The sequence below is a fragment of the Cyprinus carpio genome, chromosome B18 (genome assembly GCF_018340385.1).
Source record: "Cyprinus carpio isolate SPL01 chromosome B18, ASM1834038v1, whole genome shotgun sequence".
NCBI classification, from domain to species: domain Eukaryota; kingdom Metazoa; phylum Chordata; class Actinopteri; order Cypriniformes; family Cyprinidae; genus Cyprinus; species Cyprinus carpio.
Window position 1 is genome coordinate 12096741 of NC_056614.1, and position 13473 is coordinate 12110213.

Sequence of the window (13473 nt, forward strand, 5' to 3'; positions counted from 1 at the left end):
CTCTGCATTACTTGGTTTATCATGTCTTGCCTTGCTGATGATGTTCCACTTTCCAAGCTATTTAGAGCTGATAGAGAATCTGTACAAATTACTGCCCTTGTTGGTTGTATTTCTTCTATCCACTGAAGTGCTAGACATATTGCTATTATTTCTGCAGTGAATGGCCAAAATGCTCTGTTCGACTTTTCTGAGATCATCTCTTCCCTGTGGATGACCTGTGACCTACTTTCTGTAAGATCTGAATTTTTGAGTTTGAATTTTTGACATTGAATTTTAGAAAACTGAATTTGAAGTTCCGAATTTCTTCACCCTTGAAAACTTGAATCTGATTTTTTTAAAACTGAATATTTGCAGTATAAGAATTCAGAACAAAAAAAAACTAGCTGTTTGAAAATACATGTCTATAAAATTCAGCCATAAAAACATTTCAATTTGTTAAATTTCAAATGTTCAATATTCGTTTTAAAAAAATTAAATTCAGAACTATTTAAACTACCAGCTAAAATTCAATTTTGTTAGATTACACTTGCAAATAATTCAAATTTACACAATTCAAATTCAAATCATTTTGTCATAATATTAGCTCCATAGATCAGAGCGTTCACACTGCACGCGGTAATAATTCAATTCAAATTAAGTTCGTTTTGTATTAATATTTGGTACATGAGCATAGAGAGAGTTGTGAGTGCACAGGACGCAGTTTGAGCGAGAGGAGACACGTTTTAAGTGCGCACACTTTCTCCGAGCGAGAGCAGCGTGTATCTGAGCAAGCGCGTCTGGTTTTGTGACAGAGCAAAAGAAATCTGCGTGCGTGCGGACATTACATTAATGCGCTCTCGCTTCTGCACCGCATACACATACTGTATACGCACTGCTGATGGAGTAGGCCTACGTGTGAACCTGTATAATGTATAACAAATCTATTTCAACACCTGAGGCACCGCTACAATTAATGAGCTCTATTAATAATGTATGGCAAAAAAGAAAAAAAGTCCCTGGACACAGGATTTATTTATGTATATTTTTTTGCCATAAGTCTAGAAATTTTGTTACACCTTTACTATAGTGATTATTTTGACTTATGTCTGTTCTAGAGACGTTACAACTTTTTGATAAAGCTCTAATTGGTTTTCTTTTGGAAATATGTTTCAAATTCATCCTGAATGCATTCATGACTGTAAAGCATATCTGTGTGTGTCAAAATTGTGATTATAATCGAAATCGCAAAATTGATCAAAGAAATTGCGATATATATATTTTTTTTTCCATATCGCACAGCCCTAGTTCATTCAATAAATACAGTCACCAATCTAGCTTCTGATGAAAATATTGTCCTGCTGTAGTGTCTCCAGTCATCAGTCTCAGATTCGGCATCAGATATTCCAGCTGATTACATACCCCCAGAGCTGGTAAACAGTGGGCTTTCGCTGCCTCAGCAGGGCTTATATGTCCACCAACTTCTTTGAGGCATTGCAGAGCCAAAAGTAGTGTTTTTCTTCTCTTATGTTTTATTTATTTGTATGTACTCACACACACACACACACACACATATATATATGCAAATCAGATTGAGAGCTCTACCTTCTATCGCCCTTATGCGGTCTTGTGTGGAACTGACAGCACACAGCACGTCATCAGGACTCACACATAAACGTGCTCCAAACATTACGCGTGTAAAAAGTCCACAGTGTGCGCATTTGAGATAATTAATGATATAGAGAGAAAGCGCTTAAGTTCATCTATTTATTTTTAAAGTATAGACGGGTATGCCATTAAATGCCATTGTTCACGGACACAGAAAAGAGAGAATATTTAGTGAGAGCAGGCTGAGCAGCAGCTGTTGACACAGTATTTAAGACATAAGTAGTCGAATCAGGATATGATTCCTCTGAGCGACCGACTGCGCGGCCATGTTGAGTGTATCAGCGTGCGTTCTGTTGAATGGAGAAACGAATATGTTGCCCTCACACAAATGGTGTTTATCTTGAATAGTAATGCCTTGCGACCATCCTTACGTCATTACTTTGCGTCTGTTTGCGAAAAACAAACAAGCGTTTTGTTCACAAATGAGTAAATGTTAACGTGAAACATGGAACCTTTAAAACAAAACGCAAAAACTAAAGATCGGATTAAAGGAAAATACTTAAATAACAAATGTGCACATGGTGGTTTAAACACAAAAGACAAAAAGAAAAGAAAATGGGTTCCTGAGGACAAAGTTTTTGATGGCAGTTTAAAAGAAGGTGAGTAACGTTAGTCCACTTTAAACATAGCCACTTTTTCAGAAAATATATTTTAGATGTAGAAAGTTAACAATGAATAAACAAATCTGACATAATGGTCAGTGACAAATAAAGACGTCTGAAATGACAAAAATCTGTAAAACGCACGTGCTTAGTTCTTAGATACAAATATATAAAGTTGGTTCGATGTTTGACATTGGATATTAGACAGATATTCACCCGCGAAAAAATTCAATAAATTCTTAGTGGATGAGTATAATTGTATAAAAATGGCTTATCTGAAAAGCAATAGAACGTAGATCTGAACACACATCGCAGTTTTATTATTTTAATTCTCCTCGATTTGTTGCAACACATAAAGAGTCTAGCAGCAGCGTGCTAGCGCTTAGGCCAGCTAGGGACCGTCTACAAAGTACATGAAAATGATAAAACAAAAAAATTTCCCACCGGAATGTTTTTTATAATTAACAAAACAAAGAGCAATTTTGTGCTCCCAAGGTCTTTGAAAGAATATAAAGACAAACACTTACAATGCTCACTTGAATTTAAATAAGAAATATTGTAAACAAGATATGTGATAGTAGTTCTATTATTATATTATTACTATTAATAAATATATTAATAAAAGAAAAACAACATTAAAAGCATAGTAGTCCATAATCCAGTGGTTATGCAGTAGGCTGATTCCAGGTCCTTTTTTTTTTCGTTATATTAACAGAAGTATGACACCAAATAAGTACACGCTATTGAAATTAAACAATAAAGAAATTAATTTAAAATAATACACTCTCCTGTATCAACCTCATGGTGTGTGTCTTCTTACTGTTTTCATAAGAAGATTTTTTTATATTTGTTTTAGTCACAGAACTATAACAGAAAACATGCTATTGAAATTCAACAAATAAGACAACGCTGGCGAAGAGTGTTGTTTTACAGTTGTTTTGACTTGAATCTGAAAATCTAAATTTTTATAAATTAATTTAAAACACACACAGTTTTATTTCACAACTTCAATGGGTGTCTTCTTACAGATTAGACAAACATTTTGATGTTGGTTTTACTTTTGGAACTATAATAGAACACATACTATTGAAAATTAAACCAATACATCATTTAGTTTCAAATAAATACAATCTTCTATCTCAGCTACAAAGGCTGTTTCTTGTTACAGATTTAATAAATGATATTTTGCAGCAGTTTTCATTGTCAAAAGTGATGCCGTCAAAACCGCTTGCACAGCCTTCCATAGAGTCTCCAGTGTTACTGCCCCCTAGAGGAATGTGCTGCAGTTGTTCTGAACGAGTTTGACATTCAAAGTTATAAATTATTTTAAAATCAATAAAGTCTTCTGTTTCAACTTCAAAATGTGTGTCTTGTTTCTGATTTCTAAATGAACATTTCAATTCAGGTTTTACACTCGTATGTAAATCAGAACACATGCTATTGAATTAAATTCAAAAATTCCATTCCATTTAATTTCTTTTTTTTTCTTGCTTTTTTGTCTTTCTTTTTTTTTCTTTTTTTTTGATAGTTGTTCATGAGTCCCTTATTTTTCCTGAGCAGTTAAACTGTCCAATATTCTTCATAAAAACTCTCCAGGTCTCACAAACTCTTTGGATAAATTGTACTAATTGTATATATAGGTTTCTTCTGAAGCTTCTGACATAATTCAGTTATTATTTTGTCTTGTGGACTATATGTAAACATCTTTGATGCAACATATCTTTCTCAGGGCAGCACTAAAAAATTAAATGCATTTTGTGTAATACCTCTTACTTTGGTAAAATAATTAACATTTTGCCCACAACTGTATCTTCAGAGAACTATAAGAATAAACTTCAGTCAAATGGACCCTTTGTATATTTTTTTGCTTTGACAGATATTTTCTGTATTTAGATGACATTTTAATTATGCATGATTTTTAAATACTTTCTGTAATTTGTTATTTAAAACAAAATAATTAAAATAATTTCCTGTTTGAATATATTTTCTGTATAAGTCACTGAAATAACATTTGGGACTTTTCTCAATATTTTACTCAAAAGTACAGTATTTTTTAACAAAAAGCTCTTTAAAGAGTGCAAGGCTACTTTTTAGGTGTTGTTGGTGGTAATGCATGGATAGAAATTTTATGCTGATTTATATGTGTGTGTGTGTATGTGTATTTATAGATCTAGATAAATTGTAATTTGTGTTGTTCCATACTTATATAAAACTAATGTACTATATGTCAATAAACTAATATACAATATATATATGGGCTGTTTTTTCTTTTTTGGATTAGCATTTCATATACAGTATGCAGTGGTGGTCAAAATTATTAGAACACTAGTATTTTCAGCAGCTAAAAATGGTTTTATGTCAGTTATTTCTATCTTTTGCTGAGGTGGGTCAGTAGGAAATATCAGTTTACATTTCCAAACATTCATTTTGACATTAATTGTAATAATCTAGTGAGATTTTTGTTTTAAAGGATCTTGTGGGCAACACAGAGATCTGATCTGATCATCATCTGTTTGTCTGGAATGACATACAAACTGAAAGAGAATAAATCCAGAAGAACTGTGACAACGAGATGCTTCAAGAAACCTACTATTTAATTCAATAGCATGTGTTCTGATTTACATACGAGTGTAAAACCTGAATTGAAATGTTCATTTAGAAATCAGAAACAAGACACACATTTTGAAGTTGAAACAGAAGACTTTATTGATTTTAAAAGAATTTATAACTTTGAATGTCATACTCGTTCAGAACAACTGCAGCACATTCCTCTAGGGGGCAGTAATACTGGAGACTCTATGGAAGGCTGCGCAAGCGATTTTTGAAAGTCAATAGTATGACTTCGGCATCACTTTTGAAAATGAAAACTGCTGCAAAATATCATTTATTAAATCTGTAACAAGACACAGCCTTTGTAGCTGAGATAGAAGACTGTATTTATTTGAAACTAAATGATGTATTGGTTTAATTTTCAATAGTATGTGTTCTATTATAGTTCTGTGGCTAAAACCACCATCAAAATGTTCTACTAGGAACCAGTAACAAGACACAGCTTTTAGATTTGAGAAAGAACACTGCATGCATTTTAAATTAATTTATTAACAGATTTGAATTTAGTTTAATAGCATGTATCCTGAATTACAAATGAGTGTAAAACCTTCACCGAAATGTTCTTTTATGCCCAGGTAAGAAGACACACTTTTTGAAGTTGAAATAGAAGACTTTATTGATTTGGAATTAATGTATACGTTTGAATGTCAAACTCAGTCAAAACACCTGCAGTATCTTCCTCTAGAGGGCAGTAACACTGGAGACTCTTTGGAAGGCTTTGCATTTGATTTTTGAAAGTCAATAGCATGACTTCTGCATCACTTTTGACAATGAAAACTACTGCACAATGTTCCATAAGAAATCTGTAACAAGACACAGCCTTTGAAGCTAAAATAGAAGATTGTATTTATTTGAAACTAAATGATGTATTGGTTTAATTTTCAATAGTATGTGTTCTTTTATAGTTCTGTGGCTAAAACCACCATCAAAATGTTCTTCTAGAAACCAGTAACAAGACACGCCTTTTGAAGTTGAGATGGAATACTGTATGTTTTAAAAATTAGTGTGTTAACGGATTCAAATTTAATTCAATAGTATGCATCCTGATTTACATATGATAGTAAAAGATGGCTGTAAGTATTGTTCTTTGTACAAGTAACAAGACACACCCATTTAAATTTACATATCAAACTGAGTGCATTCTAAATTAATTTATTTAAACTTCTGAATGTCAAACTTGGTCAAAACAAGTGCAATATCTTCCTCTAGTGGGCGGTAAACTGCACAATCTTTGTAATGCTTTGCAAGCTTTTTCTCAGTTGTTCCATTTCAATAACTTTTGTTGTGCTACAGTTCTGTGAATAAAACCAACAGCTAAATGTTCTTTTATGAATAAATAATAAGACACACCCATTTGATTTGAGATTTATTATTTTATACATTTCACAAGTGAAGCATTTAGATGTAATAATTGTGCTTTTTTTCTCTTCGTTTTGCACTTTGCAGACGGTCCCTTTCCTTGCACTTTTACATTATAAGGTCTATCAGTTATAATTCCTTAAGGCAGATTAAAACCAATAAAACACAATGTGTGTTCTCTTCTACATTTGAAAACAATTACAACACAGTATGTTTCTTGTCATTGTGCTAAATCGTTAAAGAATTATTGAAGATTTCCGAGGCTGAATCTCTGACAAAATGTCAAAAACGTCAAACGTCGAACCAACTTTATATCGTTCTTAGATATGTATCCTTGCTTTAACGCTGGTGACATTTTTGAAAACGTTAATATCATGTTATACAAAAAAGTTAACTTACGTATTTTTCTTATAAATTGCCACAACATATTTTTAAACAACGTAATAGATCCAGAAAAAAAGAGCGTCATGTCATCGACCGAAATATACAACAAATATTAACTAGGACTAAATGTAGAGTGTGTACTGTTTGAATCTCATCTCCCTCTCATTCTTTCTCAGGTCAGGGATTTGCCTTCAAAAGGAAGAAGAAGATAAAACATGAATAAACAAACTTCTCTGAAAAGAGGAAGAAAATGCAAGAATCACCAATCCAGTTAGAGGAGGAATATCCCGAGCATCTGAGACATCTGTACCTGGCTGAAAAAGAACGACTAGATGAAGAAGAAGAAGAAGAAAAGATGTAAAGAGAGAACATTCGATGAAGAGACAGAAGCAGATGATGAACTAAAAACAGTGTTGGATTTACCTTTTACTGAGAAACACATCTCAAACACAACGACTGACCAAACTACCGTCTCTGATTCAGATGATGAACCAGCAGAGACTGACAGACACAGTAACAGATAGTTAAAGAAATATATACACACACAGTCACACACATACACACACACACACAAAGCCACATTTCTGATTTGTGTCATCAGCTCCCATAAGACTCCATTCATCCGAAGGAAGCAGAAAATGTCATCGTATCAGAAGACAAAGCAAGAATATGAAAGGATAAAGGAGGAACGTGCAAGAAAACGAGAGGTGAGGAAATAAAAACTGACAAATGCACTTCTTTAAGCCATCAGTATGATGGAATTGTTGTACAGTTTTCAGTTTCCTAATCAATCTCCTTTGTGATGTCATTAAGGAAGACTCGTTATGTCATGTAAACCAACACATTTTAATCATCCTTTACATTCTTTGACAAATGATTGATGCATGTTTTATTGTGTGTGTCTGTGTAGGAATTCTTGAAAGACGAAGCTCAGCGAGAGGAGGCTCTGAAAATATATAAGGAGAAGAAAATGGCCACATATCAGTTGTTGAAGAGAAAAACCAAGAAAGGTCAGCTCAACCTCAATCTGCATATAGAGCTATTGCTGCAAAAGATTCAAGCTCAGCACAAATAATTCAGTATCAACCATAAAATGAGACTGTTTAGAGTTAAAATAGACCATCACACAATAAACTCTGCAGTTTGGGGTTTTCTTTTTGTTTTTTTGTTTTTTGACCACAAGGATGTCTTTCCCAGTAATATTTCTTGTAAACAAAATATTAAATTGTTTTACTTGAGTTAATTCAAGTTTGTGAAAAACATGATGCTTTATAATATCTAATAAGTGGTAGATCTATAGTTTTTTTTTTATTATTATTATATTTAGCTATAAAATTCTGTCAGGAGCTGAACTGCCTAAAAGTGCTTCTTAAACATTATAGAATTTTGCATAAGTTCTCTTCTTCTAACCGTTCTTTTAAAAATATTTTTGTGACATGATGAATTTTTTGTATATTTAGGTATATTTTGTTTTAGTTGAAAAGCATTGATATCAAAATAAAAGGCCAAATACTAAAATACAAATACTAAGATTTGTTGTTAAAGCATGAAAACTTTCATAAAAAAAATATTAAAATAACAAAAACAGAAGGCATTGATGCATTAGTAGAAATATAAGAAACTCTCAGTAGAACCAGTAACTGTAATATGATTTCATAAACAGTCTCCTCAGAGTCATATGGCTCCTCCCACTTTATTTGACTACTCCCCCACATCATCATAGTCTGTTTAAAAAAAAAAAGCAAATGAATTTTTAAATTATTGTAAGTACAGCATTATTTAGTTGAAATTGGGTTTAAATTATAAATATAATGATTGAAAGTAGATTATGTAAAAAGGTAACAATAACCAACCCAGCATGTTTCTCTCATCTTCATTGCTGTTCTTCACATCATCATCATACTCCTCCTGATCTCCCTCTGATACACATGAAATAAAACCTCACATTGTAATGTGTAACAGCTTGTGTCACTGATCTCTTTCTCCTCATGACTGTCTGAGACTATTCGATTAAACCTGATAAACCTGATGATTCATTAATGGTTTAAATACATGTTCATTATGTAACATGATATATATATAATACAGCAGGTGATGATAAAAGGCAGTTCTGTGTGACTCACCTGTTACACATTTAAAGTTCTGTCCAGTAATTATGACATCATCATAATGCTCCGGTGAGTCCACTACACATACATGAAGATATAAACAAAACAAATGTAATCATATCAGTACTGACTCACTAAAAATCATTTTAAAGGTTTTATGTTAAACAAACAGATAAAAAAGCAAAAACATTAATATTAGAGTTCTGTTCACCTCTCATGACATAATTATAGCTCTCTGTGTGTTTTCTACAAATTTATCATAAAAAGAAAAATACATGTGTATGTATGTATATAAAACAGAGTGACACCTGTTTTACGATCTGGTTTCAGTCCATCAGTGATGACATCATCATAGTATCCTGGCATGATTTCCTTCATCTCTTCTGCATCAAAACATGTCATATATTTGGGGTTTTGTGGAATATTTTTGAAAACAAAATGTAAACTGTGCTGTTGCAGGTCTTGAGACCTGGCATTGCTGACATTATTATAATATACAGCCTTTTACTTTTTTAATAAGATAAAAGTTTTAGTATTATGATGAGACTCCCTGCTAAAGGAGAGCAGAGCAGTCAGAAACATGTTCATCATTACAAACAGACTGAATCATCATTTCCTTAATTATTATGTAGACAACACAGCACAAATATGAATTATTCACATTTAAAAGCATTATAGGCAGAAATCCCTTTTTTGGGCCTATTAACAAACACACAAGTATCCTCACATGAACCCATTCCTCCTTATGGCTATCTAAAAATACTCACAGGAAGAGATACTTACTGACACACACACACACACATTAACATATACCTGCAGCTCTGTGGTTTTCTGTCAGGAATTCTGTGGTTTGAAGCAGGAGGTTTAACAGGACTAATAATAGATGAACATCAACTGTCTGACAGACTCTTATTAATTAGGGAGAGTAAAACGAGTGTCAGGCATCCCTCCATCTTCTTCTGCTCGTCACACCGTGTGTTTGACTCTGTTAGCACAAGTTTCTTGTCGCTCCTCAAACACACTGAAGAAACTGGCTCCTGTCAGCCCCCTAAAGAGAGAGAGAGACTCACAGCTGCCAATGACACTCACTGTTACCTTATTAGACACAACAGAGGAAATCATCAAACACAATCAGTGACAAATCAGAAAGCAGCATTTTGATTTTCTCCATATATATCAATAAAGTGTGAGCGCTGATGAGCGGGACTCCTCCAGCGTGAAGAGACACTTCACTGAGGACAGACTCGTGTCAGTCAGAAGTCAGTGTGGAGATAAAGTCACACTAAACTTAAAGCAGATTGATACAGAAACACTGCAGCTTATATTCAGCATCAAACCTGAACCTGAACACAGCAGATACAAGCTCTGATCACTGACTGCTGACTTACTGAAACTTTTTATTAAAATAGTGGATTTTTGCTATAAATATATAAATTATAATAAGTTGAACATATAATTTTATTTTTTTATCAAATGTGCATAAAATTAGGTGGATTTTACTACACTATTATGATGGTCTAAACAAGAGCACAATAAAGTTAGACTAAGCCAGGATTAGGGCATAGTTCAATTATTACATTTACTCAGCTTTAAACTCCGGTACTTGCTGCTGTGATGCTGAGGGCTGTTACATCACTGATGGTTGTTTGGGCTTATATTTAGGATATATGTGTTCAACTATCACTGTGGCTGTGGTTTATAAAGTAAGATCAGACATTTGACTTCAGGGGTTGTTAAATCTCTTATTGAAATACACACAAAAATTTGTCAGAATTTTTTTTTTTTTTTTTATGTTTGTTATTTTATGATTGTTTTCACATAAGCATGACAGTTTTAATACAAAACATGGGGAAAAAATATAAAAACCTGAGATTTGGCATATCAAAAGCAATATTACTCAATTCAGATGTGTTGAACCAAGGCAGTGGATGAGATCATTGAGCCAAATGTCCCCCTTCTTTGTTTGACTCCTCCTCCACATCATCGTAATCTGTTATTAAAAAATAAATAAATAAATAAATAAACTAAAACTTAAAACATGTCAAATACTGTAATTGGATAAATATTCTAAGTCTAAAAAACTGGAAAAATATAAAAAAAAAATACTGAAATATAAATATCTTAATATAATGACAACAAAATTTTTTATAATAACTCACCCAACAGGTTTCTCACATCTTCACTGACACTCATGACATCATCATACTCCTCCTGAACTCTCTCTGATCAAGAATGTCATAAAACATCTCATATCAGTTTATAAAACACTTTATCACTTTTGAAGGATCCTTTTTCCCTTAAAGAGCAGGTCATATGGTATTTTAAAGTGTCCTAATATAAATGCATCTAAGGTGAGAAAACATTGTAATTTTCTCAGAATATACATTTAATAATAAGAATCACTTTTCAATGATTTCAAAACGATTTGTTCGAAGCAGTTCTGTAAAACCCTCCCTTCCATAAGCCTACTCTGCTCTGATTGGTCAGCTGGCCAAGTCTTTTGTGATTGGTCTTTCTGTATACAATGCGTGTCAGAAATGAAACTCCCATTAACATAAATATTTTTTTGCTCCAGAGGGTTACTTGTAAACAAAGATGCTATAAGATTAAAAAAAATGACATCGATATTACTTTATCAATTAGAACCTGAGTCCGAGAATGATACCTATGCAGTCGCTCAACTGGAAACTCCATCGCAAGCACGACTAGATCAGGACGTTTCTCAGTGGTAAGTATAAACTTTGTATGTGGTTCTATACGTGATGTGACAGCAGTTTTATTGCATCCATTATTATTATTATTTACTTATTTGAGGTGCACGTGTGGGAATGGTGTTATCTTTCATGGACAAGCGTTTAGCAAATCCCACGTTGAACTCGCCAAGATTAGAGAAGCAGTCCTCGGTAAAATGACGAGCACACAACAAAAGGTTCGAATTGTATTGCCATGCATGGTATCGTGGAAAAAATAATAATTTTAACCACTGATTCTTCACATCATCATCTTTTGGCAATGAAAACAAAACAAACTTGCTTTCACAGCGCAGAACACAGCGTCTTCTCGACATGATGTAAACACACTAACTAGCAGAAGTGTTTGTGGGCAGGTCAGAGTGTTCGTATTTCGTGAGCAGGTGGGGATTATGCAAATGTATTACCTAGTGATGAATACCTGTAACAGGCAGAAGATCCGAAAATATGACGACTCGTTAACGCGATTCAGGGTCGACTCTTTCTTTTGAGAGACAATAGGTGCGTTCCAAATCGTGTACTCATGTTCTATTCTATGATGTTTTTTAGTATGAATAATGCGAGTAGTGCATTCACACTGAAAGTTCCAAAAAGAAAAAGTGCACTTTAAATACCTGGATGATGCACTTAAATAACCGAGAAAACGAAGTGTGTAATGTTGGACACTTCATGCTCTCAACTGTCACAGCTTTAATTACGTAGCGAAGGGGAAGGGGCTATCAGACTCCAATTATGAATGACAAAATAACTGTATATAATATAATTCATACACTACATGGTTGAGTGCATAGTGTATAGTGTCTGTTTGGAACAGCTAATATCTTTCTTTATCATGCACTTTTTTGATTAACAACTTTGCAGACTGTTTACATTGGAGGATAGCTATGTTAAAAACTGCAAAAAATATATATATTTCGAAAAACCTTATGACCTGCTCATTAAGTGACTTGATTACACAGAACAGATGACAAATCTCATGTAAACATGCAAAGGATGATTATAAAAAGAAATAAATAGTTTAGTGCAACTGACCTGTTATCCCTTGAGAGCTCGGTCTATTAATAATAACATCATCATAATTCTCTGGTGCGTTCACTACATATAAAAAATATGAGTCAAAATTAATTTCAAGAGTATGGTATCGGAAGAGCACATGGTGAAAAAAAAAATTAATTAACTAATTTATTTAATATTTTTTTTTATTGTTTTTGGGGGATTTTTTAAAAAAAATGTTTATGTAAAACACCTTTTTTGATTTCAGAGTTCTGTCCGCTCGTCATGACATCATCATAGCTCTCAGGTGTGTCTTCTACAAATTCACACATTCATCACAGACACACATTCAATACATTCAGAACAAATCTGAAATATCTGTCTTCAATATACTGTAATATTTTAATTTAAAAGTATATTATATGCTGTTGTAGAGTAAGAGAGTGACACCTGTCTCACGATCTGGTTTCAGTCCATCAGTGATGACATCATCATAGTATCCCGGTGTGATTTCCTTCACCATCTCTTCTGCATCAACACACAATATGTTTGGATACAAAACCAAAATATGTTCTTTTGGCAGATCGTGAATTTATTAATCAGTTGGTGATGAATCATGTGATCAATTAAAAAGGTCACTGACCTTTCAGACCACTGTCATTAGTGACATCATCATAATATGCAGTCTTGAACTCTTTTGCTAAAAAAGGAGAGTACACTGTTAATATATAATTGAGCAGCAGTATTTGAATAGTATTGAGCCATTGATCAATTCATTAAAAAGGGGTCTTCTTTTAATAGAAATGTGGAGTGAATGTGTGCTTCATCTCTCGAACCTGAGAGAAGCTCATCAGCATCTTCATACCCAGAATGCAGTTCTTCAGAGATGAGACTCCCTGTTAAAGAAGAGCAGAGCAGTCAGAAACATGTTCATCATTACAAACAGACTGAATCCTAATTTCCTTAATTATTATGTAGACAACACAGCACAAATATGAATTATTTACATTTAAAAGCATTATA

At 33.3% G+C, this 13473-nt stretch overlaps 1 pseudogene; it reads left to right on the forward strand.

The window, feature by feature from the left end:
- Window positions 1-1623: 1623 nt before the first annotated feature.
- Window positions 1624-8560, forward strand: LOC109064612 (annotated as a pseudogene).
- Window positions 8561-13473: the final 4913 nt, after the last annotated feature.